Raw genomic sequence first — 25,133 nt, 5'->3', positions numbered from 1 at the left:
GGGTTTTAGTGAGGGTACTGATGTGTAGGGTATAGTATACAGGTAATTGGGGTTATACAAAGCATTGTTGACTGCACGGCTAAACCTGTGTCATATAATGTTACGGCCATGAGGTGAAAGATTAGATGTACAGTCAGGCACTATAGGCTAAAGTACAAGTCACTGGAGGGGTTATTCGGCCTTAAGTGAATACCACATGTAATAACTAGAAAGACATATATCACTTAGGAACAAAACAAGCTCTTGGCATTGCTGTGGCGGGGCGGGCGGGAGCGCATCGCAATGAAGTCTGATGGCAGGGGTGGGGGAGCAGCTTGGGAGGCAGCATTCCATTGCGGTGCGAGGCTGATGGGTTTGTGCACGCGCGTTTCACACAAGTGCATCACATGATCTGCACGTAATCCGTGCTTGTTCAAGAGTTTGTTTCGCCTTCTATACTCTCGCAGAAGCAACGTATGCGCGTTGGCTTCAGCGAGACCTAACAACAGTTGATGGACAGTGTTAGATTTGGGGGTCTCTGGTTGGCACAGGTCAGAACTTGTGACAAGCAGGGACCCTCTCCTCTAGTCAGGATAAGGGGATCACCCTTTAGAATAACCCCTGCTCACCCTCTAGGTAGTGTGGCGCGAGCAGACAAGGCTAATCCTAGGGCGTCAGTTGGTTAAACATTCATGACCACATACGGCAATATTAAAGATCCACCACAGATGGACACAAGACTGTATTTTATGTATCAAAAATACGTAGACTTTATGTAAAAATATGGCAGGAGATAATTGCAGGCTTAATACAAGACCAATATAACTTTAGGAAATGAGGCCACATTACTTTCGTTTGTAAAAGAGTTCTTTAAAGTTCCTAATTACTGCTTATTTCTCAAGGTCAATTGATTAAAACACTGTCTCCCCACCACTCAAAGCGGACTCTGATGTCTTGGCAACGTTCGTTAAAGGTTGTACGCTGTATAGCGCTCTGGTGTACTCTGTGCGGGAAGAACAGGGAGGCTCTCCCGCTGCTCATGCGCCTCGCGGTACGGGGCGTATGTAGCGGCAGTCTTTACTGAGGGGTACGAGTCGCAGTGCGGCCATGCGACTCGTTTGTGTTTTAAAGCAATGAGGGGAAAACAAACGTTGCGGACCCCGAGTCCGATGCAAACTCCTACCGGAGTTCGAATGGCACAGTACCTTGGTTTTGATGATTCACAGGCAATTTGTGATTCTAACGCTGCGGACCGGTGAAGGCGGCCCGGGACGGGTTCGCGGCTTCCCTGGTGGGCACGGCTCGTACCGACCTCCGAGATCGAGGCGGAGGAGCGGGGCTCTGGGAGGCGGGGCGGACGGTCCGGGGCTCACGCTGCTTTGGGGCATTCACACAGTGCGGCGTCGGAGCCGATCCTCTCGGACAACACTGTGGGGCGGTTGGGAGGTCGGGCGGCACGGAGCGGCCGGCACAGGCGTACGGGCAGGCTCGAGGTGCGGCGCGGACCCAAGTGGCACAAAGCGCTAGTGCGGTCCGGGCGTACAGACCGTACGGGGACTCACGCTGGGTTTGGGCCGGTTGTCTCTGGTGGCGGGGCGATCAGTGACCAGTACGCCTCGTCAGGAAGGAGGGGCAGGATGCAGGCGGCCCAGGCGGGACGGGATCGACACGGCTCGATGGAGTGGAGTCACCGTGGCGGGGCGGCCACGCACGAGCTGCTTAATCGGGAAAATGAGGCGCAAAGGGGGGTCACAGCTGCCGGCAGCACAGAGGCAGGTCAACACACAGCCAGGAACGTCGTCAGGAGAGGCGGCAAGAGTCCAATGATCCCGGGACTCTGGTCAGGGGGGCAAGCTCAACTCCAAGCCCTTCGAGATTGTTTCAGGCATAAATGTTGCAAAGTCCTTTCTGGTCTTTTCCTCTTCTTTCTCAGCAAGGCACCAACTGCAGGCCAGTCCTTTAGGTCAGGGACAGACTTTCCTCCTTTAGCTTCTTCTTGGTCCTTCTGGTCGGGCAGAGGTTCTTCGTGGTCACAACAGGATTTAATGTTTAGGAGCAGGGCTCCCACTTTTATACACAGTTTCTTTAGTCTTTGCAGGCCAGGGGGCCTGAGGCTGGTTCAACCCAGTTTTGGAGCACTTTGTTGTTGAGCCTCTGGCTGTTTCTTTCAGGATGCATGGCAGGGATATCAGACGCTCCGCAGGAGGTGGAGCCAGCATTGTGGTGGCAGAGCACAGCCCTATTCAGTGTCAAGGGGCATTCCTCCCACCTGTCCTGGGGGTAATCCCTCTATTCACCACCTGGCAGCCCAGACTGTCCCCTGGAATCCCCCAGCCCTGTCACTCACAGAAACCAGAAACCAGATACACATCCTAGCAGAGGCGGGCTGAAATAGTCAGGCCAGCAAATGCTAACTTTCTAAAAGTAGCATTTGCAAAACACAGGATATTAAAATAAACTTTACTAAAAGAAGTATTTTATTATTCTGAGTTCAGGCATACTAAACTTGACTTTCTACCATGTTCCCTGAGCCTGCTGGGATTATAGAGTGTAATAATTCCAGCAGCCCATTCTGGCCTATGAGAACAGGTAGCCTTACAATAGTGAAAAACAAAAAGGGCTGTAATTCACTATTAGGACATGCCACACATATCAGGGCTTGTCCTACCTTATGCTTACAATGCACCCTGCCCTTGGGCCTACCATAAGGGTGACTCACATGAAGTAAAGGGAAGGTTTAGAGGCTGGCAAGAGTGGGGGGGGGCGTGGCCAACAACCGAGCATGGTGGACGTGAGCTGAGCTCGCTCCGTCTACGATCCCCTATAATCCTGAATTAAATCCTGGTATACAGACATATGACCCTTACCCCTCACCTGCATCCGGTAGAACCGCTGCCCGCTTCGTCTGATGGCCGGTTTGGTGAGCTGAGAGCCTGGGACCGCGGCGCTCACACTAGAGCGGGGTCCGGAGACAACGAGGCCTGGAGCCGGAAAAGAAGCCACGACCCACAGCATATAGGGAGGCGGACCGGAAGTGGCACATACCCAGCTGCGGATGGGTTCCTGGTGACGGCTGGACATCTTGCCGCAACTTTGTTCACCGGAATACGGCGGACGCCCGCAGACCAGCACCGAACGGACAGCGACGTGCATTGAGAGGCTGAGCACGCTGGGCGGAGAGGTGGAGACGCCGGAGGCTGCCGGTGTGCTGGTAGGGATATGGACATGGCGCCCTGATACTCTGAGCGGCCTGAGGCGGCTGCGGCCCGTGCAGGGGGACTGCTGCACGTTCCACATCGCAGCGAGGGGTCCACCCTAGGGGAAGAACGCCTGCACTCGACATTGCCGACACATGCTGATGGAAGCTGCTGGGGCCGACCGGGAATCTGAAGGTGAGGCCTGGTTCTTGGAGGTGATCCCCGACCCCTGGCGCGGCGGACGGCGGTCAGAGAGACGGGGGGGCGGCAGTGAGGGAGGAGCTGCAGACAAGACCATCAGCCGGCCGAGTGGTGCGGGGGGACTGTCTGGAGAGCTGTGGCGCAGTGCTGCCCAGACATTGGAGTGCGAGATCGGCCACGGCCCGGGAGGGCCCACAGAATACACCGCAGCGCGGAGGGCCGCAACACTCTCCCTGAAGTACCGGACCTCCTGTGACGACTGTGGAAGACGGGGGACTGTCCCCCACTGGGACATCAATTCTACTGAGCGGACCTCCCATCCCCCCCCCTTGGTAGGGGCTGCTGCGGGCATGTCACGGGCACATTAGTACACAGGGCCAGACACATCACTACCTGTGGTGACCACCTACTCCTCATATTGGACACTGAATGCCTACATTACAGCGTGGTTCAGCGGGGATCCAGCGGTGTTAGCCGGCCATAAGACTCGAGGCGCAATACCTCCCACTGACTCACGCCATTGAGGGCCCCTGCTGGTGAAGTGTGTCACCCTGACCGGGTGGAGAGGCCCGGGACGCAAACTCTTTCACACTGAACGCTTCGGCACCACTGGACACAAGGTGCGGACGTGAGGACAAGGTCCAGAGTGGGTACGGACACAACGGGATCCCGTTTAAAAGAAAGAAGTCCCAAAAGAATGGACAGTTAAGGATATGCCCGATTTCAATATGTACTCCTAAGGGTATATTTGTTTAAGACAGCATGCCATCAATTTCATTTCGACATACACTGACTGAAGGAAAAGAGAACGGACTGCCAGGATATAGGAGCAGGGAGGCCGATTTAAAGACAGCGGGTAATGACAAATTGATGAGGCCAGCCCCAGTATGTTATTTGGTTCTCCACCAATAACGGACCGAATTGAAAGCGGACCGTTTTGAAAGCGGATCGAGACTTCATTAAAAATTCCTTTACCTAGCTTGAATGGAAAATTAACGACAGCAACGATTATTAGAAAAACGGTGGCTCCATTGGCAGACAAATCCAGCAAGATTACGTCTTAATTACAGAGACATTTATTGATGTTGAATAATAGAGACAGATGACAACAAAAAGGAACGTTGATAAAACTCCTCAACTAGGGAGAGACATCACACTTTGCTAATTGAGTACAGCATCCTGTGACGGGTCAATCATCTAAAAGCCCATAGAAATTATGTCAACCAGCACTTTCCAGTGGAGATATGACCTCCATCTGGAACAAGAATCAGTCCTGAAGAAGGTGTACTAACGGAAAACCGAAACGCCGCGTCGACTCTTTTTGATTCTTTGTATTTTTATTCTGTAATTTTTAATACAATGTATAATATGATGTTTTTAATATTGTGATTTTGAATAATGAATTAATTTATTGTATGAATAAATCCAAACAGAGTTTTACCAAACATGTATTGTGATGATTATCATTATAGTCAGGAATTGTGTCAGTAATCTATGAAAATCTATAATTGCCCCTTTTGTGATACTGTTATAATTTGAATACACCATATTGTACCTTTGCCTTTCACGCCCAATTGATGGCATGCTGTCTTAAACAAATATACCCTTAGGAGTACATATTGAAATCGGGCATATCCTTAACTGTCCATTCTTTTGGGACTTCTTTCTTTTAAATATTCTTCCCCACAGTCCCCTACAAGTCTGTGTGGGGTCCTCCTTTTCTTTGAAAATCATAACGGGATCCCTACACCCCTCCCAAACGCTGGCCCCTTGCGTTGACGGCGGATCGGCACATGCTTGACCGTCACTGATCTGCTTGCTGCTTTAGCCCCCAGCAAAAGAAGAGGTACCGAGGGAAGCACGGCCGGACCTGCGAGAACAGGATTGAGAATCGCACTTCTAGAGCAGATGATTCATTTGGATCCCCTTGCCCAGATACCATAGTGCGGTGCGGGGGCCCTCACGGAGTGCCTTGCTGAGCTACGATCAGGTGTAGCCAGAACACGTTGGTTGCAGATAGGCACGGGTGCGCATTGTGGCCAATGAAGGCGACCCCATATCGGCCTGCGGAGAACACTTCTGAGGTGAAGGATGGGTAGGAACAGGATTCCCCGTAATGGAACACAAGCCTCCGGCTCGGATGATCCACTGGCCTCCTCCAGCGAGGACGTGGTCCCGCCTACGGGCATTGCTGCACATGAGTCCAAACTGGATCTTATATTGACAGAGTTTAGGGCGTCCAGAGAGGCTCTTGAGTCTAGGATAGACACGATGTCAACGGGACTGTCACTCCTAAAGGATGACCATAAAAAACTGGCCGAAAGGTGACAGAACACAAACTAGCGCCTGCGGATTTGATCCCGCAGCAGACGGAACATTCCACGAGGCTGGAAAACCTGGAGAAACCGATTCGGGGCTTGAGAGACAGGGTGGACGACGCAGAAGGGCGCTCACGCCGGAACAACATACGCATTTTAGGCGTGCCGGAGCGCAGAGAAGGGACGAACCCGACCCGTTTAGTGGAGGACTGTTGTGGATCCAGCGGAGCTCACCCAGATGTACAGTGTGGAGAGAGCACATAGGGTGCCCCCCAAACCGCCGAGACCCGGGGCTCCGCCTCGCCCCCTGATAGCGCGTCTACTTCACTTCAAAGACAGGGACGCGATCCTGAAGGCCGCGAGAGAGAACGGCTTCATCAAATACGAAAACCAAACGGTCCCCATCTATCCGGACTTCACGCAGGCCGTGCAACGGGCCAGATCATCCTTTTGGGGCGTGAAGCGCGCCCTCAGAGACCGCAATGTGAAATATGCCTTGTTCTACCCGGCGTGCCTCAGAGTCATCCATAACCACAAGACTTACTTCTTTGACACTCCTGAGGATGCCTCGGAATGGATGGAGGTAGCATTCACACCGATCCCGTCCCCTCGGGACGGACAGGAGGTGCCAGAAACGCAGAGGTCCGACAGTCAGGATGCGAACCCGGTTCGCCCCCAGTCCCCGGAGACGGAGGCGCCCCGAGCTGACGGAATGGAGGAGGAAGGAGATGGTGACCCGACGGAAGTGGCTCTGCTGACAAATAACGCCCAGGCGGAACACGATGCGAACGTTGGAACGGCGTTGAATAGCCGGGCCAGTTCTCATATGGCAGCATCTGATACGGTCGGCAGCCTGCAGCTGTTCCCTCGAATCACGGCATAGATGGCGGCTGATATGTGAACATCGGTCCAGCAGAAGCGGTTTGGTAATGTAGCGGATGGTCTCCTTGTTTCATGGGGGGGGGGGGGGGGGGGTCTAGGACCCGAAACACTTACACTTGTAGGGGAATATGGGAACGAGACTTTTTGTGACATTTGTTGTGTCCGTTTGACTAGGCTCACACCCCCGGGCTCAAGCACGGTTACAGTACGATTCTACCCCTCTTGGGTGTTATGGTTTGGTCCTCTGCGTTTCTGGGGGGGGGGACCTTGAAGTTGGGGTAATGTATGCACACGCAGCACTGAAAATTTACAATATGTGGTCAGCATCATTGTGGTCGAAGGCATTGGCTCGAGTTGGAAGTACTCTGGGTTATGGCGTCTCCTAACACTTACACGGTCTGCTCTTGGAACGTACGGGGTTTAGGTTCAGTACATAAGAGACACAGGGTACTAGCGCAGCTGAATAGGCGGCAGGTGCACATAGCGTATCTTCAGGAGATGCATCTGAGTGGGGCTGAGGGCACTAAACTGTCACGGAAGTGGAGAGGCCAGCTTCACGCCACAGCGTTTTCTGTATTTTCCCGGGGGGCAGCCGTTTGGATTAGGAACACTGTTCCATTTAAACCCACTGAAACAAGGGTGGACAAGGAGGGACGGTATGTGTTCGTCAGGGGGATGCTGAATGGTGCATGTGTGGTGCTCGGCAGTATGTATGCTCCAAACGTGGATCAGTCGCAGTTCTTTGAAGGTGTTGGCAGGGGTTTATCGGATTGGGTGGAGTACAACTGGATTATAGGTGGTGATTGCAATGCGGTGTTGGATCTCGCACTAGACAGGTCACACCCCCCTCTGCATGCAACAGAGAGCAGGAAACAGGCCGTAGCGTTGGCACAGTGGGCGGATGGCTGGGAACTAGTTGACGTTTGGTGGATCCTTAACACATCGAATAGGGAATACACATTTTACTCCCCGCCACACAAGTTACACACTAGAATAGACCGTATCTTCTGTTCCAGGGCACTAACGGCATCCATTGTGAACGTGCAGCACATGGGTAAGACACTGTCAGACCACAACCCGGTGGAACTGTCCCTACAGTGGGGGAGAGTGCCCACCCCCATACCGATGTGCCGCCTGTCCCCGGGTCTCTTGGAAGATTTGGTCTTCCGATCCACGCTGCTGGACGCTAGTACAAACTACTTTAATGAGAACTCTGGCATGGCCAGCTCCAGACAGATCGAATGGGACGCCTTCAAGGCTACCATACGTGGAGTGGCGATGGGCACTAAAGTGGCCATTAAACACCTGGTGTTGGATGAGCTGCGGGCAGTGGAGGACAGCCTGGCGGTGCTGGAAAACGAGGTCGCGGGAACGGACGGCATCTCTCACGCAACTCCTGGAGGCCCATATACAACATGCGGAACTCTTGGAGGAACTGAGAGTGCTAGACTATAGGGAGTACACCACACGGCAACAAACGCAAGCAGATAGGCGGGCGCGCTTCTGGCACGCCTGACGCGAGATGCCCCGGCGAGTGCCCCTATCATGGAGGTGCAGAGTGATGCCGGGGAGTTAATTCAGGATCAGCGGGAGATCAACGCTGTGTTCCGACATTATTATTCGGTTTTATATGGTCCACATCCACCACTTTCGGAACAGGCCTTCGAGGAATTTTTCTCCGACATATGTGTCTCCCAACTGAGCGCGGCAAAAGGTGCAGAACTCGTTAAGCCTATCTCGCTGGCGGAAATTAGACTGGCCATTAGGGCTTTGCCGAGAAACAAGGCACCCAGGACCGACGGATTCCCGGCAGAATTCTACCTGACATACATTGATCTCTTGGCCCCCTGCTTACACGCACTGTACGGTGAGGCGATGAAGAACGATGCTTTGCCGGGCACAACGCTACAGGCCCTAATTGTATCACTTCTGAAACCTGGGAGGAACGCCTTGCAGGTGGGGAAACTACAGGCCCCTGTCGCTTTTGAATACAGATTCTAAAATCCTCAGTAAGATACTGGCGATGCGCCTCTCCTGCTACATTCCGGACATGATACATCCCGATCAATGCGGGTTTGTACCGGGCAGGAGTACGGCACTGAACCTACGTAGACTCAGTCAACTGATGTCCCCGGACGACGAGGGTGGAGACGCGGAGGGTTGAATCTCTCTGGACCTCAGCCTTTGATTCCCTTAGGTGGGACTACATGTTTGCGGCTATGACCAGAATTGGGATCCCGCCGGAATTCATAGCCTGGGTGTCCCTACTATACCGGAAACCCACGGCGCGGGTTCGAACCAACAGATGCATCTCGGATCAGATTGAGATAGCGAGGGGTACGAGACAGGGGTTACCGCTCTTGCCCTTATTGTTTATAATCAGCCTAGAGCCTTTAATGGAGAAGGCACGATCAGTTGCTGTTGCGGTGGGGATCACTAGACTCCGCACTCATCATGTCATATCGGCGTACGCCGACGGCATATTGCTGTTCCTCAAGGATGTGGGTGGGCCGATGGCACCGCTGCCGAAGATCTTTAGCAACTTTCGAGAATTGTCGGGCCTCACGATCAACGAGGCGAAATCGTACGGGTTCGGTTTCCGTGGTCTGGTGGTGGGGTCGCACGTCCAATTTCTGCTGTACATCTTCCAGGTCGCGCCCGCGACCTTTAAATATCTGGGTATCCAGGTCTACCAGCAGACACAAGACCTGATGGACGGTAATCTGGGTAAGGCCCTGACCAATTTGAAAGGGCAGGTGCAGTTCTGGAACACCCTGCCTCTGTCGGTGGAAGGCAGAGTGGCTATCTCAAAGATGGTGGTACTGCCGAGGCTGCTATATTTTTTCACGAACTTGCCGCTCCTGGTGCCTATGCCCTTTTTTAAAACCCTGACCGCGCTGCTGACGGACCTGGTGTGAGGAAAGGCAGAAGACGTATAGGCATGGCCAAACTGCAGCTCCCAACAGACGGGAGCGGTCTGGGAGTACCTGACCTGTTTGCCTATAGCTGTGCGTGTCAACTTCAGTGGCTGGCGTACTAGCTAGCAGGCCGCAATCTCCAGGAACTGAATATGACGGAGGCGGATCGCAACCGAGGAGTGATACACTGATTACTGCTTCCAAAGGCCATGACACCGTCCATGGCCCGCCCCTCCTTAAACTGGCAATTGCATGTTGAAGGAGGGCGGTCAGGTACACGAACGGGCAGTCGGCGTATGCGCCTTCGATACCGCTATTGGGCATCCCACTGGGGACAGGCACGTTAACGGAGTGAAGATTGCGGTCATGGCACGATGCAGGGGTTGTGCAAATCAGGGATTTCTTCTCGGAAGGCAGGCTATTAACGAACGCAGACTTCACCCGGTTGCACCATACGCCAAGAGCATTATTTATACAACACGCGCAAGTGACTCGTTACATAGGCAGACACTGGGCGCCAGACGGGACTGAGCCTGACACAAATACGTTGATCACCATGCAATATCTTATGGGGACGGGTAGTCACCTGACGAGGTGGCTGACTAATGGTATCCGCACAGGCAGGGCTGTTTCTTTACAGTTCCTTAGGTCGCGATGGGAAGAAGACCTAGGGAGAGAGCTCACTGATAAGGAGTGGGGAAAGGTACTGAAGCTGCCAAAAAAAGTGTCCCGTAACCCTAAGTTCAAATTCATCCAGCTCATGATTGTACATAGGGCATACTTAACTGCTAACAGGATACGGGTCATGTTCCCAGATGCAGCTGACACCTGCCCCAGATGCCATCGGGAAGATGCGGGCCTATTGCATATGTTCTGGGATTGCCCTAAATTGGGATACTATTGGGGAACAGTTCACCGTATCCTGAACGAAATAGCACCGGGTAGGCCTTACACCACTGCATCCTACTGCCTACTGGGGTTGGGCCACAAAGAGAAAAAGAGGAGTGTGGCTACCAGATTTGTGGACCTGGTGTTGTTGGCGAAGCGGGCGGTAGCTATGAGGTGGAAATCGGCTAGGCCACCGACAGTGGAGAATTGGAGTGGGGAAGTGGTGAGATGGGGTAAAGCAGAGGGGCAGGAACTTCACAAAGAAGAGCGCAGAGGCCTTAGAAAGACTCCCATTTCATTAGATTGGAACGCACTTCTACTGGAGTTTGAACAGGGGGTACAGGATCAAGGCGATTAGACCTCATATGATGGATTGTGCAGGGGGAGGCCGTGCTGACCTGGTGACGCCGCATGCGCCGAGAGCCACGCACGGACTCTGAGTCCGGAAAGACATTTCCCTTGTATGAGATGCAGACCTTGCTAGCACTGTATGTTGTTTGATTATGTTTCAATGTAGGGGATCGAGAGACCCAAAAGAAACTACGTGAATCATTATGATCGGATCAATGCCGTTTTAGAACTATTATGTGGATTGAGAAAGTGCTGGGATGGGGGGGAGGGAAGGGGGGGAATTTGGGAGTTGGGAGTTAAACCTTTTCACACGAAAACAGAAAATGGAAATACTGGATTCTATATTGTTGAGGACACTGTACTTCTATTATGTAAAAAAAGCAAAGTGACGTATGTTATGTACCAGTGACTTTATGCTGTCAATAAAGACATTTTCAAAAAAAATAGAGGCTGGCAAGAGTGTGCACTTGCCCAGCCAGCATGACAGTACCAGACTGCACGCAGGTTCTGCAATGGCAGACCTTAGACACATTTTATAAGGCTACTTCTGTGGGTGGCTCAACCAGCGCTGCAGGCCCACTAGCAGCATTTGTATTTACAAGCCCTGGCACTCCTGGTGCACTTTACTGGGGACTGACAGTAAACCAAATAAGCCAATCATGGAAACCAATTAATGTATACACTTTTTATAGGGAGCACTTGCACTGTGGCACTGATTGGCAGTGGTAAAGTGCCCAGAGTCATTAAACCAACAACAGGTGAGAGAGAATATTGGAGGAAGGCAAAAGGTTCAGGGATGACCCTGCAGAAAGGGCCAAGTCCAACACAACCCCCTTCCAGCCAAAACGCAGGATAGACCAATCACTACCGTGATAGGCTTCCCTGCTTAGGGCGATAGAACATGGACCTGGCCCGCAACAGCAGGGGCATATTCCAGTTCTACGTCAATCTGAACCCATTTTAAATCCTCTGTTCATACTCTCAGGGTTCACCAAGCTACTCCGTGGGGAACCCTTCTCTTCACCTGTGGACACCACCTGTGCAGCACTTAACCTTAACTTGCTCACAGGTGTGTCCCAACAGACAGACATCAAGTCACAGTGGCCATTGACGGTAGTCAGAAATGAGACCCAGGCCTTATGACTCTCAGAGAGCGGGGGCAGTAGCCCCAGGTGCTTGGCACCCTTTGTCCACCCTCCCTCTTGTCAGGTCAGGTATGACATCCTGGCACTGACCCACCAGCCCCAGGCCTGTGTGCGGTGGCTGGACGAGAGACTGAGGTGGGCTCTCCCACACCCGGTCCTCCTCCATGGGGCTCTGTACCCTCCCACCTGGAGTGGTACCCCCTTCCAGAATTGTCAGGGCACCTGTGGCAGGTGACCTGCACAATGCGCCCACCAGTTCAGGGGTGCTATCCTGCAACTGGGGTACCAGGTCAGGGGGGACACCCTGCACCTGGCCCTTAAACCTAGGGTCTAAACCCTCTAGTTAAACTGGGGTCAGAGGCGAGGACTCCCTCCCTCTGCACCCCTTTCCAGGCGGCTGTACCCTCCCACCTGGAGTGGTATACCAAAAAGACAGACTGGTAGGGACACTGATTACAGATGTCCCTCCCTCCAGGTCAGGCAATCCCTGTACCTGGCTTCCCAACTCAGGGACCCAACCCTGCAGTTGAACACTTGCCTGTCGTACCAAGACTTCCTTGGGAGCACACATGCCCCCCCTGAAGGTAACACATAACTCCTGTGTTGTGTGACAGTCTGCCTGATGCAGATCACCCGTCCCCTGTCCATCTGACAGTGCGCAAAGATCCCCCAGGACAGAAGTGGTGTCACCATGGTCATTCCCTGGGGAAGCAGCCCTGCTGGCTGGCCTCTGACCCACTGGTTCTCCCACTGGGGACTCTTTCCCCCCTCTCACCCCTCCACCTGGACTTCTGTACCCTCCCAACTGGAGCGGTACTGCCAGATACCAGAACCACTGGAGCTCTGCTTACTGCAGGGGTCTTCAAACTGTGGGGCGCGACCCCCAGGGGGGCCGTGGAGCGATGCAAAGGGGGTCGCGCTCCCAGTCTCACAGTTCTGCCAAGGGCTTCAGCCCCCCTCTTCCCCCAGCCTGTGTCAGCCCGGGCTGCTGCAGTGCAGCTTGCACTGCTGGGGCCTCAGCAGGGCAGTGACTGGAGTCTTATCTCCGGAACGCCCGAGTTTTTCACAGGTCTTCAAAGACCATTTGCATAGGCTGTCAAGTCAGATGTAGGAAATTAGCTGGTATTTACTGCAGCGCTTACAGTGCTGGGTTAAGCTGAATTAATATCTTCTCATTCCTGGTTTTACCTGCTCAAAGGCGCTGCATGCATGTCCAAAATCCTTTGACAAAGGTAATAGGTGTATACACTTTATTCTGTATTTTTTTAATGTGCCCATAACTGAAGAGCTGAATATCCCGTGTTGTGACAAAGAGAAAATCTGATTAACCAAATGTTACCAATAGAAGATTATAATGACCCAGTGGCTATTCAACAAATGATTACTAGGAAGTCAGAAGGTAAGGGATAGAGAGATAGGGGTTAACTTAATTGAGAATGAAGAAAGGCTAAAAAAATATGAATAGTCCGGGGTAGTTTAAAGTAGGGGAGAGAAGGCAGAATGAGAAGAGAGTAGGGAATTCCAATATGTTAGTTTTAAAGGGAAGAATGGAAGATAGGAAATTATATTGTATTGTATTGTATTGTAATTGCATTTATATAGCGCTTACTACCCCTTACGAGGCGTCGAAGCACTTTTTCGGCGGAGGGAAGGGTTGCATGAAGTCAATGAAAGATGCGTTACATGCCATTCGCAGTTTGAAGGCACAAGTTACTTACCTTCAGTAATGCAGAGTCTTCACCTTGGAATACTCTCAGGGTGCCAGACTGGATCCGGAAGGTTTTCTTAACATCAATTCTACTGCTGTGAGCTGCTGCCAGTCTCTTATTTCCCTTTCCTCGACCCCAGATGCGGAGAATGAACAATGGTGTGGGCTGATCTCCAACATGGGACCTTTTCAGATGTTAAAAAAGAGGCCATTCCACAGAACGGGGAGGTGAAGAATCTGCAGACAGAGTATCCTACAGAAAGAGCAATAATATTGTAAGGAACTGGGTCTTCTACTGGATAATTATAACTGCAGAGTTCTCCCTTGAGAAAGGATACCAAAGCTGTACCTCCCCAGATAGTCAGTGCCATGCACTCATGTGACACTTCACTCACCTCTCCCCCTCACAGTTCAATATGCAACTCACTCAAACAAGCCCGTCAGTAATCATACATTCATTCATCCCATTCTGAACTTGTATTCGCACCCAAATTCGTACGGCCACCTCACTCACCCGGAAGTCACTCCTCTACCCTACTCTCACACTGTTGCATCGCTTACCGTGCATCACATGGGCACTCTTGTCACCCACACAGTGCAGAGGGTTAATGTGCCTGCTACAAAGAATATGTACCATGCCTCAATTCCAGTAGACCTGCCTACAGGTTTAGAATTTTTTGTCAGGAGGGGGTCCTCACACCTAAAAATGTTGACAGGGGGGTCTTGACATCCAAAAGTTTGAAGACCTCTGGCTTACTGAGTCTCCACATCCTCTAGATACTGGGAGATCCTCCTCAAATGGCCTACAAGTACAGCCTAGGCCCTCGACCTGATGTTCCCTTAAGAAACTATCCAGGCCTTGAGACTGGGTTTCGAGTACCTGGGGACAGAACCCATACTCACTCCTTCTTCTCTTAGACAGGACGCGAGCCCCTACACCCCTCCCATTACACTGTGACCTAGCTGGGCTACACTGAACCTCTTCCATCACACACAACTGGAAGTTACCTGAGCCACTCTTGTTGGAATCACTCCCCAATGCTTCTTCAGACCCTCTGGAATCCACCAAAGAGTCTGCCTCCAATGTGAGCTCCCTGGGGTCAGAGAACTCACTCTCAAACAGGTGTTGGCATAGCTCTGGAAAACAGGGACTTAAAATATGCTCTCCCAGAATTGGATCACACAGCCCCTTACAAGGGTCAACCAAACTATCCTTCACCTCACCATCCAGTGCCTCACACACATACTCCACACCACTCTCCTGATATTGGCAAGACAGTATCTGTCGGTCTCTGTCCCACAACCCACACTCTTCTGGGTGGTCTCCATACTCACATTCCAAGACCTCAACTTTGGGGGATCCCCTCTCCCTGTACCTCTCATCTAGAGTCAGTAGAGTGTTCCTCCCACTACTAGGACCATGAACCCCTATGCCAGTTACCCTATTCCCTTCAGAGTCACTGTGGAATACTGGAGCTATCTCATGTCCTTGAACCTCCTGGTGTATGTTAACCCCCTCCAAGTCAGGTGCCACATCTCTGGGTGTGTGTACTGCTCTCCTAGCACTACATACCTGAATATTGCTGCCACCATCTGAGCTGGACTCCACCTCCAGCTCGGCATAGCTCAAACTCTGAGCTACACACATTTCTTGTTGCTGGGCTGAAACACTCATGGCCTCAAGCCCCTCGAGCTCCAAATCATTCTCAAGTCATGCTCAAGCTGAATTTTCTTTTCTTCCAGAGCTAATTTCCTAGCTTCTAGCTCTAGTTGTATATTGAGTTTGGCCATCTCCATTTCATGTCTCCTGGTCTCCTCCCTGTCTGCCAACTCCTCTGGCGACAGACATCGGGCAGAAACACTGTTACCCAACGGGGAGGTTGCACCCCTCCCTTCTGGACCCAGTGGTCCCTCCAGCTGCTGTTCTGCATCCCCAAATTCAATCACATTTCCAGGGGCATTCCTTGCCTTGACCCAGGCCCTCGGCGCCTTTTGGAACTGCTCCCTTCTGGAGAGTACGGTCATGGAAATTTTTAAATGTTTGCAGAAGCTCCTGAGCTGTTTGTTGGTGTAGTTTTCTAGTTTCTCCCAGTCACAGTCAATACATGAACTGGATGCTGCCTTTCCCATTCTTACTGACCCAGGCATGACATGGAGATCTCTCAGCAAAACTTACAAAATTAATAAATCTGTGGCTGTGTTATAGGTCTGCTCTCACTATGTGGTGAACAATAATTTACTGTACATAAATCATAAATGCAAATCCGAAAATCCTCATTGCTGCCACCAATGTTAGATTTGTGGGTCTCTGGTTGGCACAGGTCAGAACTTGTGACCAGCAGGGACCCTCTCCTCTAGTCAGGATAAGGGGATCACCCTTTAGAATAACCTCTGCTGGGGGCGTGGCCAAGATGGCGATCGAGACAGATGTGGGTCTGTGAAACTCCCGACCCGAGCCCTCGCCCGGACCTATTAAAAGCACCTGAGACCCCCAAACAGGCCCGGTGGGGCTAGTGTGGTGTCAGACTCACTGGCCTGCTTCGCTAACGCGGCGAGTGGAGGCACCTGAATTGCCGCGGAGTCCCATCCGCCACGCAACGCGACCGGCCTGCGGTGTCGTGGCGGCTGAGGTTGCAGGGTGACTGGCGCGGATCCCCGCCGGTGCACCGGACGCACGCTGAGGAGCCGCGCCTCCGCCTCCGCCATTTTTTTAAAACCCTGACCGCGCTGCTGACGGAGCTGGTGTGGGGGAAAGGCAGACGACGTATAGGCATGGCCAAACTGCAGCTCCTAACGGACGGGGGCGGCCTGGGAGTACCTGACCTGTTCGCCTATAGCTGTGCGTGTCAACTTCAGTGGCTGGCGTACTGGCTAGCAGGCCGCAATCTCCAGGAACTGAATATGACGGAGGCGGATCGCAACCGAGGAGTGATACACTGATTACTGCTTCCAAAGACCATGACACCGTCCATGGCCCCGCCCCTCCTTAAACTGGCAATTGCATGTTGGAGGAGGGCGGTCAGGTACACGAACGGGCAGTCGGCGTATGCGCCTTCGATACCGCTATTGGGCATCCCACTGGGGACAGGCACGTTAACGGAGTGAAGATTGCGGTCATGGCACGATGCAGGGTTTGTGCAAATCGGGGATTTCTTCTCGGAAGGCAGGCTATTAACGAACGCAGACTTCACCCGGTTGCACCATACGCCAAGAGCATTATTTATATAACACGCGCAAGTGACTCGTTACATAGGCAGACAATGGGCGCCGGACGGGACTGAGCCTGACACAAATACGTTGATCACCATGCAATATCTTATGGGGACGGGTAGTCACCTGACGAGGTGGCTGACTAATGGTATCCGCACAGGCAGGGCTGTTTCTTTACAGCCCCTTAGGTTGCGATGGGAAGAAGACCTAGGGAGAGAGCTCACTGATAAGGAGTGGGGAAAGGTACTGAAGCTGCCAAAAAAAGTGTCCCGTAACCCTAAGTTCAAATTCATCCAGCTCATGATTGTACATAGGGCATACTTAACCCCTCACAGGATACGGGTCATGTTCCCAGATGCAGCTGACACCTGCCCCAGATGCCATCGGGAAGATGCAGGCCTATGGCATATGTTCTGGGATTGCCCTAAACTGGGATACTATTGGGGAACAGTTCACCGTATCCTGAACAAAATAGCACCGGGTAGGCCTTACACCACTGCATCCTACTGCCTACTGGGGTTGGGCCACAAAGAGAAAAAGAGGAGTGTGGCTACCAGATTTGTGGACCTGGTGTTGTTGTTGGCGAAGCGGGCGGTGGCTATGAGGTGGAAATCGGCTAGGCCGCCGACAGTGGAGAATTGGAGTGGGGAAGTGGTGAGATGGGGTAAAGCAGAGGGGTAGGAACTTCACAGAGAAGAGCGCAGAGGCCTTAAAAAGACTCCCATTTCATTAGATTGGAACGCACTTCTACTGGAGTTTGAACAGGGGGTACAGGATCAAGGCGATTAGACCTCATATGATGGGTTGTGCAGGGGGAGGCCGTGCTGACCTGGTGACGCCGCATGCGCCGAGAGCCACGCACGGACTCTGAGTCTGGAAAGACATTTCCATTGTATGAGATGCAGACCTTGCTAGCACTGTATGTTGTTTGATTATGTTTCAATGTAGGGGATCGAGAGACCCAAAAGAAACTACGTGAATCATTATGATCGGATCAATGCCGTTTTAGAACTATTATGTGGATTGAGAAAGTGCTGGGATGGGGGGGGGAAGAGAAGGGGGGGAATTTGGGAGTTGGGAGTTAAACCTTTTCACACGAAAACAGAAGATGAAAATGCTGGATTCTATATTGTTGAGGACACTGTACTTCTATTATGTAAAAAAAGCAAAGTGACGTATGTTATGTACCAGTGACTTTATGCTGTCAATAAAGACATTTTCAAAAAAAATAGAGGCTGGCAAGAGTGTGCACTTGCCCAGCCAGCATGACAGTACCAGACTGCACGCAGGTTCTGCAATGGCAGACCTTAGACACATTTTAAAAGGCTACTTCTGTGGGTGGCGCAACCAGCGCTGCAGGCCCACAAGCAGCATTTGTATTTACAAGCCCTGGCACTCCTGGTGCACTTTACTGGGGACTGACAGTAAACCAAATAAGCCAATCATGGAAACCAACTAATTTATATACTTTTTATAGGGAGCACTTGCACTGTGGCACTGATTGGCAGTGGTAAAGTGCCCAGAGTCATTAAACCAACAACAGGTCAGAGAGAATATTGGAGGAAGGCAAAAAGTTCAGGGATGACCCTGCAGAAAGGGCCAAGTCCAACACAACCCCCTTCCAGCCAAAACGCAGGATAGACCAATCACTACCGTGATAGGCTTCCCTGCTTAGGGCGATAGAACATGGACCTGGCCTGCAACAGCAGGGGCATATTCCAGTTCTACGTCAATCTGAACCCATTTTAAATCCTCTGTTCATACTCTCAGGGTTCACCAAGCTACTCCGTGGGGAACCCTTCTCTTCACCTGTGGACACCACCTGTGCAGCACTTAACCTTAACTTGCTCACAGGTGTGTCCCAACAGACAGACATCAAGTCACAGTGGCCATTGACAGTAGTCAGAAATGAGACCCAGGCCTTATGACTCTCAGAGAGCGGGGGGCAGTAGCCCCAGGTGCTTGGCACCCTTTGTCCACCCTCCCTCTTGTCAGGTCAGGTATGACATCCTGGCACTGACCCACCAGCCCCAGGCCTGTGTGCGGTGGCTGGACGAGAGACTGAGGTGGGCTCTCCCACACCCGGTCCTCCTCCATGGGGCTCTGTACCCTCCCACCTGGAGTGGTACCCCCTTCCAGAATTGTCAGGGCACCTGTGGCAGGTGACCTGCACAATGCGCCCACCAGTTCAGGGGTGCTATCCTGCAACTGGGGTACCAGGTCAGGGGGGGACACCCTGCACCTGGCCCTTAAACCTAGGGTCTAAACCCTCTAGTTAAACTGGGGTCAGAGGCGAGGACTCCCTCCCTCTGCACCCCTTTCCAGACGGCTGTACCCTCCCACCTGGAGTGGTATACCAAAAAGACAGACTGGTAGGGACACTGATTACAGATGTCCCTCCCTCCAGGTCAGGCAATCCCTGTACCTGGCTTCCCAACTCAGGGACCCAACCCTGCAGTTGAACACTTGCCTGGCGTACCAAGACTTCCTTGGGAGCACACATGCCCCCCCTGAAGGTAACAAACAACTCCTGTGTTGTGTGACAGTCTGCCTGACGCAGATCACCCGTCCCCTGTCCATCTGACAGTGCGCGAAGATCCCCCAGGACAGAAGTGGTGTCACCATGGTCATTCCCTGGGGAAGCAGCCCTGCTGGCTGGCCTCTGACCCACTGGTGCTCCCACTGGGGACTCTTTCCCCCCTCTCACCCCACCACCTGGACTTCTGTACCCTCCCAACTGGAGCGGTACTGCCAGATACCAGAACCACTGGAGCTCTGCTTACTGAGTCTCCACGTCCTCTAGATACTGGGAGATCCTCCTCAAATGGCCTACAAGTACACCCTAGGCCCTCGACCTGATGTTCCCTTAAGAAACTATCCAGGCCTTGAGACTGGGTTTCGAGTACCTGGGGACAGAACCCATACTCACTCCTTCTCCTCTTAGACAGGACTCGAGCCCCTACACCCCTCCCATTACACTGTGACCTAGCTGGGCTACACTGAACCTCTTCCATCACACACAACTGGAAGTTACCTGAGCCACTCTTGTTGGAATCAATCCCCGATGCTTCTTCAGACCCTCTGGAATCCACCAAAGAGTCTGCCTCCAATGTGAGCTCCCTGGGGTCAGAGAACTCACTCTCAAACAGGTGTTGGCATAGCTCTGGAAAACAGGGACTTAAAATATGCTCTCCCAGAATTGGATCACACAGCCCCTTACAAGGGTCAACCAAACTATCCTTCACCTCACCATCCAGTGCCTCACACACATACTCCACACCACTCTCCTGATATTGGCAAGACAGTATCTGTCGGTCTCTGTCCCACAACCCACACTCTTCTGGGTGGTCTCCATACTCACATTCCAAGACCTCAACTTTGGGGGATCCCCTCTCCCTGTACCTCTCATCTAGAGAGTCAGTAGAGTGTTCCTCCCACTACTAGGACCATAAACCCCTATGCCAGTTACCCTATTCCCTTCAGAGTCACTGTGGAATACTGGAGCTATCTCATGTCCTTGAACCTCCTGGTGTATGTTAACCCCCTCCAAGTCAGGTGCCACATCTCTGGGTGTGTGTACTGCTCTCCTAGCACTACATACCTGAATATTGCTGCCACCATCTGAGCTGGACTCCACCTCCAGCTCGGCATAGCTCAAACTCTGAGCTACACACATTTCTCGTTGCTGGGCTGAAACACTCATGGCCTCAAGCCCCTCGAGCTCCAAATCATTCTCAAGTCATGCTCAAGCTGAATTTTCTTTTCTTCCAGAGCTAATTTCCTAGCTTCTAGCTCCAGTTGTATATTGAGTTTGGCCATCTCCATTTCATGTCTCCTGGTCTCCTCCCTGTCTGCCAACTCCTCTGGCGACAGACCTCGGGCAGAAACACTGCTACCCAACGGGGAGGTTGCACTCCTCCCTTCTGGACCCAGTGGTCCCTCCAGCTGCTGTTCTGCATCCCCAAATTCAATCACATTTCCAGGGGCATTCCTGGCCCTCAGCGCCTTTTGGAACTGCTCCCTTCTGGAGAGTCCGGTCATGGAAATTTTAAAATGTTTGCAGAAGCTCCTGAGCTGTTTGTTGGTGTAGTTTTCTAGTTTCTCCCAGTCAGTCAATACATGAATTGGATGCTGCCTTTCCCATTCTTACTGACCCAGGCATGACATGGAGATCTCTCAGCAAAACTTACAAAATTAATAAATCTGTGGCTGTGTTATAGGTCTGCTCTCACTATGTGGTGAACAATAATTTACTGTACATAAATCATAAATGCAAATCCGAAAATCCTCATCGCTGCCACCAATGTTAGATTTGTGGGTCTCTGGTTGGCACAGGTCAGAACTTGTGACCAGCAGGGACCCTCTCCTCTAGTCAGGATAAGGGGATCACCCTTTAGAATAACCTCTGCTGGGGGCGAGGCAAAGATGGCGATCGAGACAGACGTGGGTCTGTGAAGCTCCCGACCCGAGCCCTCGCCCGGACCTATTAAAAGCACCTGAGACCCCCAAACAGGCCCGGTGGGGCTACTGTGGTGTCGGACTCACTGGCCTGCTTCGCTAACGCGGCGAGTGGAGGCACCTGAATTGCCGCGGAGTCCCATCCGCCACGCAACGCGACCGGCCTGCGGTGTCGTGGCGGCCGAGGTTGCAGGCTGACTGGCGCGGATCCCCGCCGGTGCACCGGACGCACGCTGAGGAGCCGCGCCTCCGCCATTGAGGTGGAGGCGGCCCCAAAAGGTGACGGAACGGAGCGGGGCACCCTCTAGTGAATCGAAGAGATGCCCACCCAGAGGGCGCGGAACTGGAGCCCCCGGTCTACGGGCCCACCGCTGGAAGCCACATTCGCGCCCGGACCGGGTAACTGCCCGAGAAGCATCTGCATCACAAGCGACAGCCCCGGGAGCCCAGTGGAAGACGGGTGACGGTCGCAGTCACCTGCGGAATGCCGAGACCAAGTCAGCCAGCGCCAGAGCTAGTGCGTGAAAATTGAGCCCCAGGCTTTGGGGCCTAGCCAACGGAGCCCGCTCTACGGGCCAAGGACTCCTAGGGGCAGCTACCAACGGGTCGCTTGACACCAACGAGCCAGCACGGGACCACACCTCGGGCTTGTGGACCCGACATCAGAGGCGGCAGCCTTGAGCGACGGCGGACATCTGCAGAGCGCTTCCCGGCAAGCCGCGTTGGTGCCCGGCTGGGGGCCGCGTAAATGGAGCCCCCAGGCTTCAGGGCCTGCAGGTGGTGGTGGCGGGCAGGCCCGATCCGGGGCGAATACACAAGGCGCACCAGGAGTGGGAGATAGGAGCCACACCGAGCCACACATCCCGGCGACAGCTGCCAGTGGACAGTGCATGAGGGGGGGCAGTCGGAGACACCAGCGGACTGCTGCGAGCATGTCAGCGGACGCCGACACAGCGGTGCCAGGTTGCGCACAAGACCTTCGGGCCTAGTGAAGGGAGCCCCCTCTGCCCAAGATCACCTGCCGGCCCTAGCGAGGTGGGGTTGGACGAGTACCCAACAGGGATCCACCTCCATTATCAGGGTCCCCAGATTCCCAGCTGCTACGAGTCCTGAGATGGGGAACGGCGAGGGGGCCCAATCCAATCGGGCCTCAGTGATGCCAACGAAAGCGTGTCGCCCTTGCTCGGCCTGGGTGATAGCCCGCGGTTCCATCGGGTAGGACGCACAACCTGGTGGGCCAAGCCGCGGCCGGCCGGAGAGCGCGCCCTCCCAGAGATAGCCCCTTCAGTGGTGGTGTGCAGTTCGCTGCCCCCGGGGTCGACTGACGCGGCTATCATGGCATCGGGCCGCGCAGAGGAGGCAGCACGATCATGGACATGCTGGCTAAAGGCGCCCAGAATGGAGAGAAGAGCCCAATGACCCTGGCGGCGGCGAAGGGCGCAGCGGGGCAAGAGGAAGACGAGGCACCCATCACTAAATCATGTTTGGAAACCCTTTTCAACACTTTGCGCGGGGACTTCCAGACATTAAAGCAGGACATGGCCGACAGATTTGTGAGTTGCGGCGTGAAGTGGATGGCCTGGGGGAGCGAGTGGGCGCAGTGGAGGACGCCGACCACACTAGAAGTGAAGAGGTAGAGCAGCTGCAACAAGAAGTGGTACGCCTCCGAGAACAACAGGTAGACCTACAAGCGCACACGGAGGACCTTGAGAACCGCTCCTGCAGAAATAATATACGAGTCCGAGGCATGCCACTTACGGCGGAAGGGACTGATGTTTCCCTCTTCTTGCAGGGCCTTTTCCGGGATGTCTTGGGCGAAGGGGAGGATTTTGATACCGGCACCGACAGGGCGCACAGGGTCGGCACGCCGAGCACCCGCACCCCCCCTGCACCCCACCCCCCCGGATATCCTGGGGTTTCTTCCTGACTTTCCATTAAAGGAACGCATCCTCTGGGTGGCCCGCACAAAACAACCCCTCTGCTACCAGGGACATCCAGTAGCACTGTACCAGGATCTCTCGACCATCACCCTGCAAAAGCGCAAGGCTTTCAAACCAGCCACCGCATTGCTGCGGGATAAGGGAATTTCTTATTCATGGGGCCATCCCTTCCGATTAATCTTCAAGTGGAACAAAGTCCTACAACAACTTAGATCTTTGCAAGACACCTGCACACTGCTGGGCATAGACCATGGTGGCGACACACAGACGGAGGGTCCCTCGGAACGACCCTCGCAAAGGAATTCACCACGGCCCTCAAGCGACGGATGGCAGCGGGTGGGGCGCAGACACTCGCCAAAGGTGTCCCATAAACCGGATCAAGCGACGGTGGCGCAGGCACTGGCGGCGGTCATCGAGGAGGTATCCAAGGACACAGAGATGTCGGAATAAGCGCCTGGGACATGTGCCTTGCCATGGTGCACTGGCTTCTGCAGTAATCAGTAAGGGGGTTTCTTCTTTGCTTCAGGATCAGTAGGTCTGGGGGGGATGGGGGTGGCCGAAGAGGTCGCCATCGCCACACACTCCTCCACGTAAAGACTCCGTAGGCCTGAACTCTATACGGATAGGCCTGGGACTGTGACAATGTTGGGTTTCCAGTTGGGGTTAGGGGAGGGGGACGGGGGTGGGGGAGGCGGGGTCTATGGGTTGGGAGTTTCAGTTGGGGTTCGGGGGGGTTGCTGGGGGGAGGAGGAGGGGGTTCGGGGAGGGACAGTTCTGGGGAAAGGGGGGGACTCCCAGTGTGGTACAGGGTAACAATGTATATGGAATCCGGCGACTTCCTGACATACAGCGTAGCCCTTATACCTTCCACGTGTGGCGGACTCCACGTTAAGGGTTCTTACCTTGAATGTTAAGGGGTTTAACAACCCCGTCAAACGCAGGGCGTTCTTGTCCTACCTAGAGAATTCTGAGGCGGAAGTGTGACTACTTCAACAAACTCGCTTGCTCCCCAAAGACTGGCACAGGATGCGCTCCAGGGCCTTCCCGTTCCAGTACTACTCCTCTACACCGGAGAAAAAGGCTGGGGTGGCCCTTCACAAAGTGGCCGCAATTAAAGGGAGATTCCTAGCTTACAACATCCAGATAGGTGGGTTAGCGGTGGTCGTGGGGTCACTTTATGCTCCAAACAAGAACCATTTCTTAAAGGAGCTCTAGCAGACGCATTAGCAGCCAATGCGAAATCCATACTGGTGGGTGGAGACACTAAATTAGTGATGAACTCCAACAGGGACAGGTCGGGCCACCGATTTGGGTTTACAGGTGCGATCTCGGTGGAAGGGGGTCAGTGGCTAGCGAATAGGGGGTTTGTAGACCTATTGAGGAGACACCATCCCACCACCCCGGGATACACCTTTTATTCACACGTACACCACACGTATGCTCGAATTGATCACTTATTTGGGAACACAGAATTGGCCCCTCTGGTCGACGACATCGGGGTTCTTCCGGCAGCACTCTCCGATCACGACGCTCTCATGACACACATGCGAGTCCCACGAATCACGGTGCAGAAAGGCAGATGGCGCCTCAAGGAAACCCTCTTGCAGCGCAAAGGGGTCACACAACAGCTCCACGACCGCATCACAGAATACCTGCGCACGAACGATACCCCTGAGGTCCCACTGACAGCGGTGTGGGGGGCGCTTAAGGCGGTGGTGCGGGGAGACTTAATCGCAGTGGCCGCTGCAGAAGCCGGGGACGTAGAGACAAGCCACTGTCCCTTTCTGCGCAGGTGCTCGAGTTGGAACGGGCCCATAGCAGAACCGGGGCCCCCAGGATCTGGCGTCAGCTTAAAGCAGTTAGGGCCCAGTTGGCGAGCCTAGACCTGGACAGGGCAGAATACGCGGCATTGCGCTTATGCCACATGTATTACGTGGG

The 25,133-nt window shown here is 53.4% G+C and overlaps 1 protein-coding gene across 2 annotated transcripts in view; it reads right to left on the bottom strand.

Moving 5' to 3' along the window:
* The window catches only part of NAT9 (N-acetyltransferase 9), a 170,673-nt gene that overhangs the window by 122,121 nt on the left and 23,419 nt on the right, over window positions 1-25,133 (bottom strand). The window contains exon 1 of one of the 2 annotated variants that reach the window (XM_086930809.1): window positions 13,598-13,841. The exons of the other annotated variant lie outside the window; for it this stretch is intronic. The gene's annotated coding sequence lies outside the window, so the exon portion shown is untranslated. Of the gene's footprint in view, window positions 1-13,597; window positions 13,842-25,133 lie in introns of those variants that run through there. 2 annotated transcript variants of the gene reach the window in all.

Source organism: Lissotriton vulgaris, chromosome 7 (genome assembly GCF_964263255.1).
Source record: "Lissotriton vulgaris chromosome 7, aLisVul1.2, whole genome shotgun sequence".
NCBI classification, from domain to species: Eukaryota; Metazoa; Chordata; class Amphibia; order Caudata; family Salamandridae; genus Lissotriton; species Lissotriton vulgaris.
The sequence above is the reverse complement of the archived record's forward strand: the minus strand, read 5'-3'. Positions and strand labels throughout refer to the sequence as shown.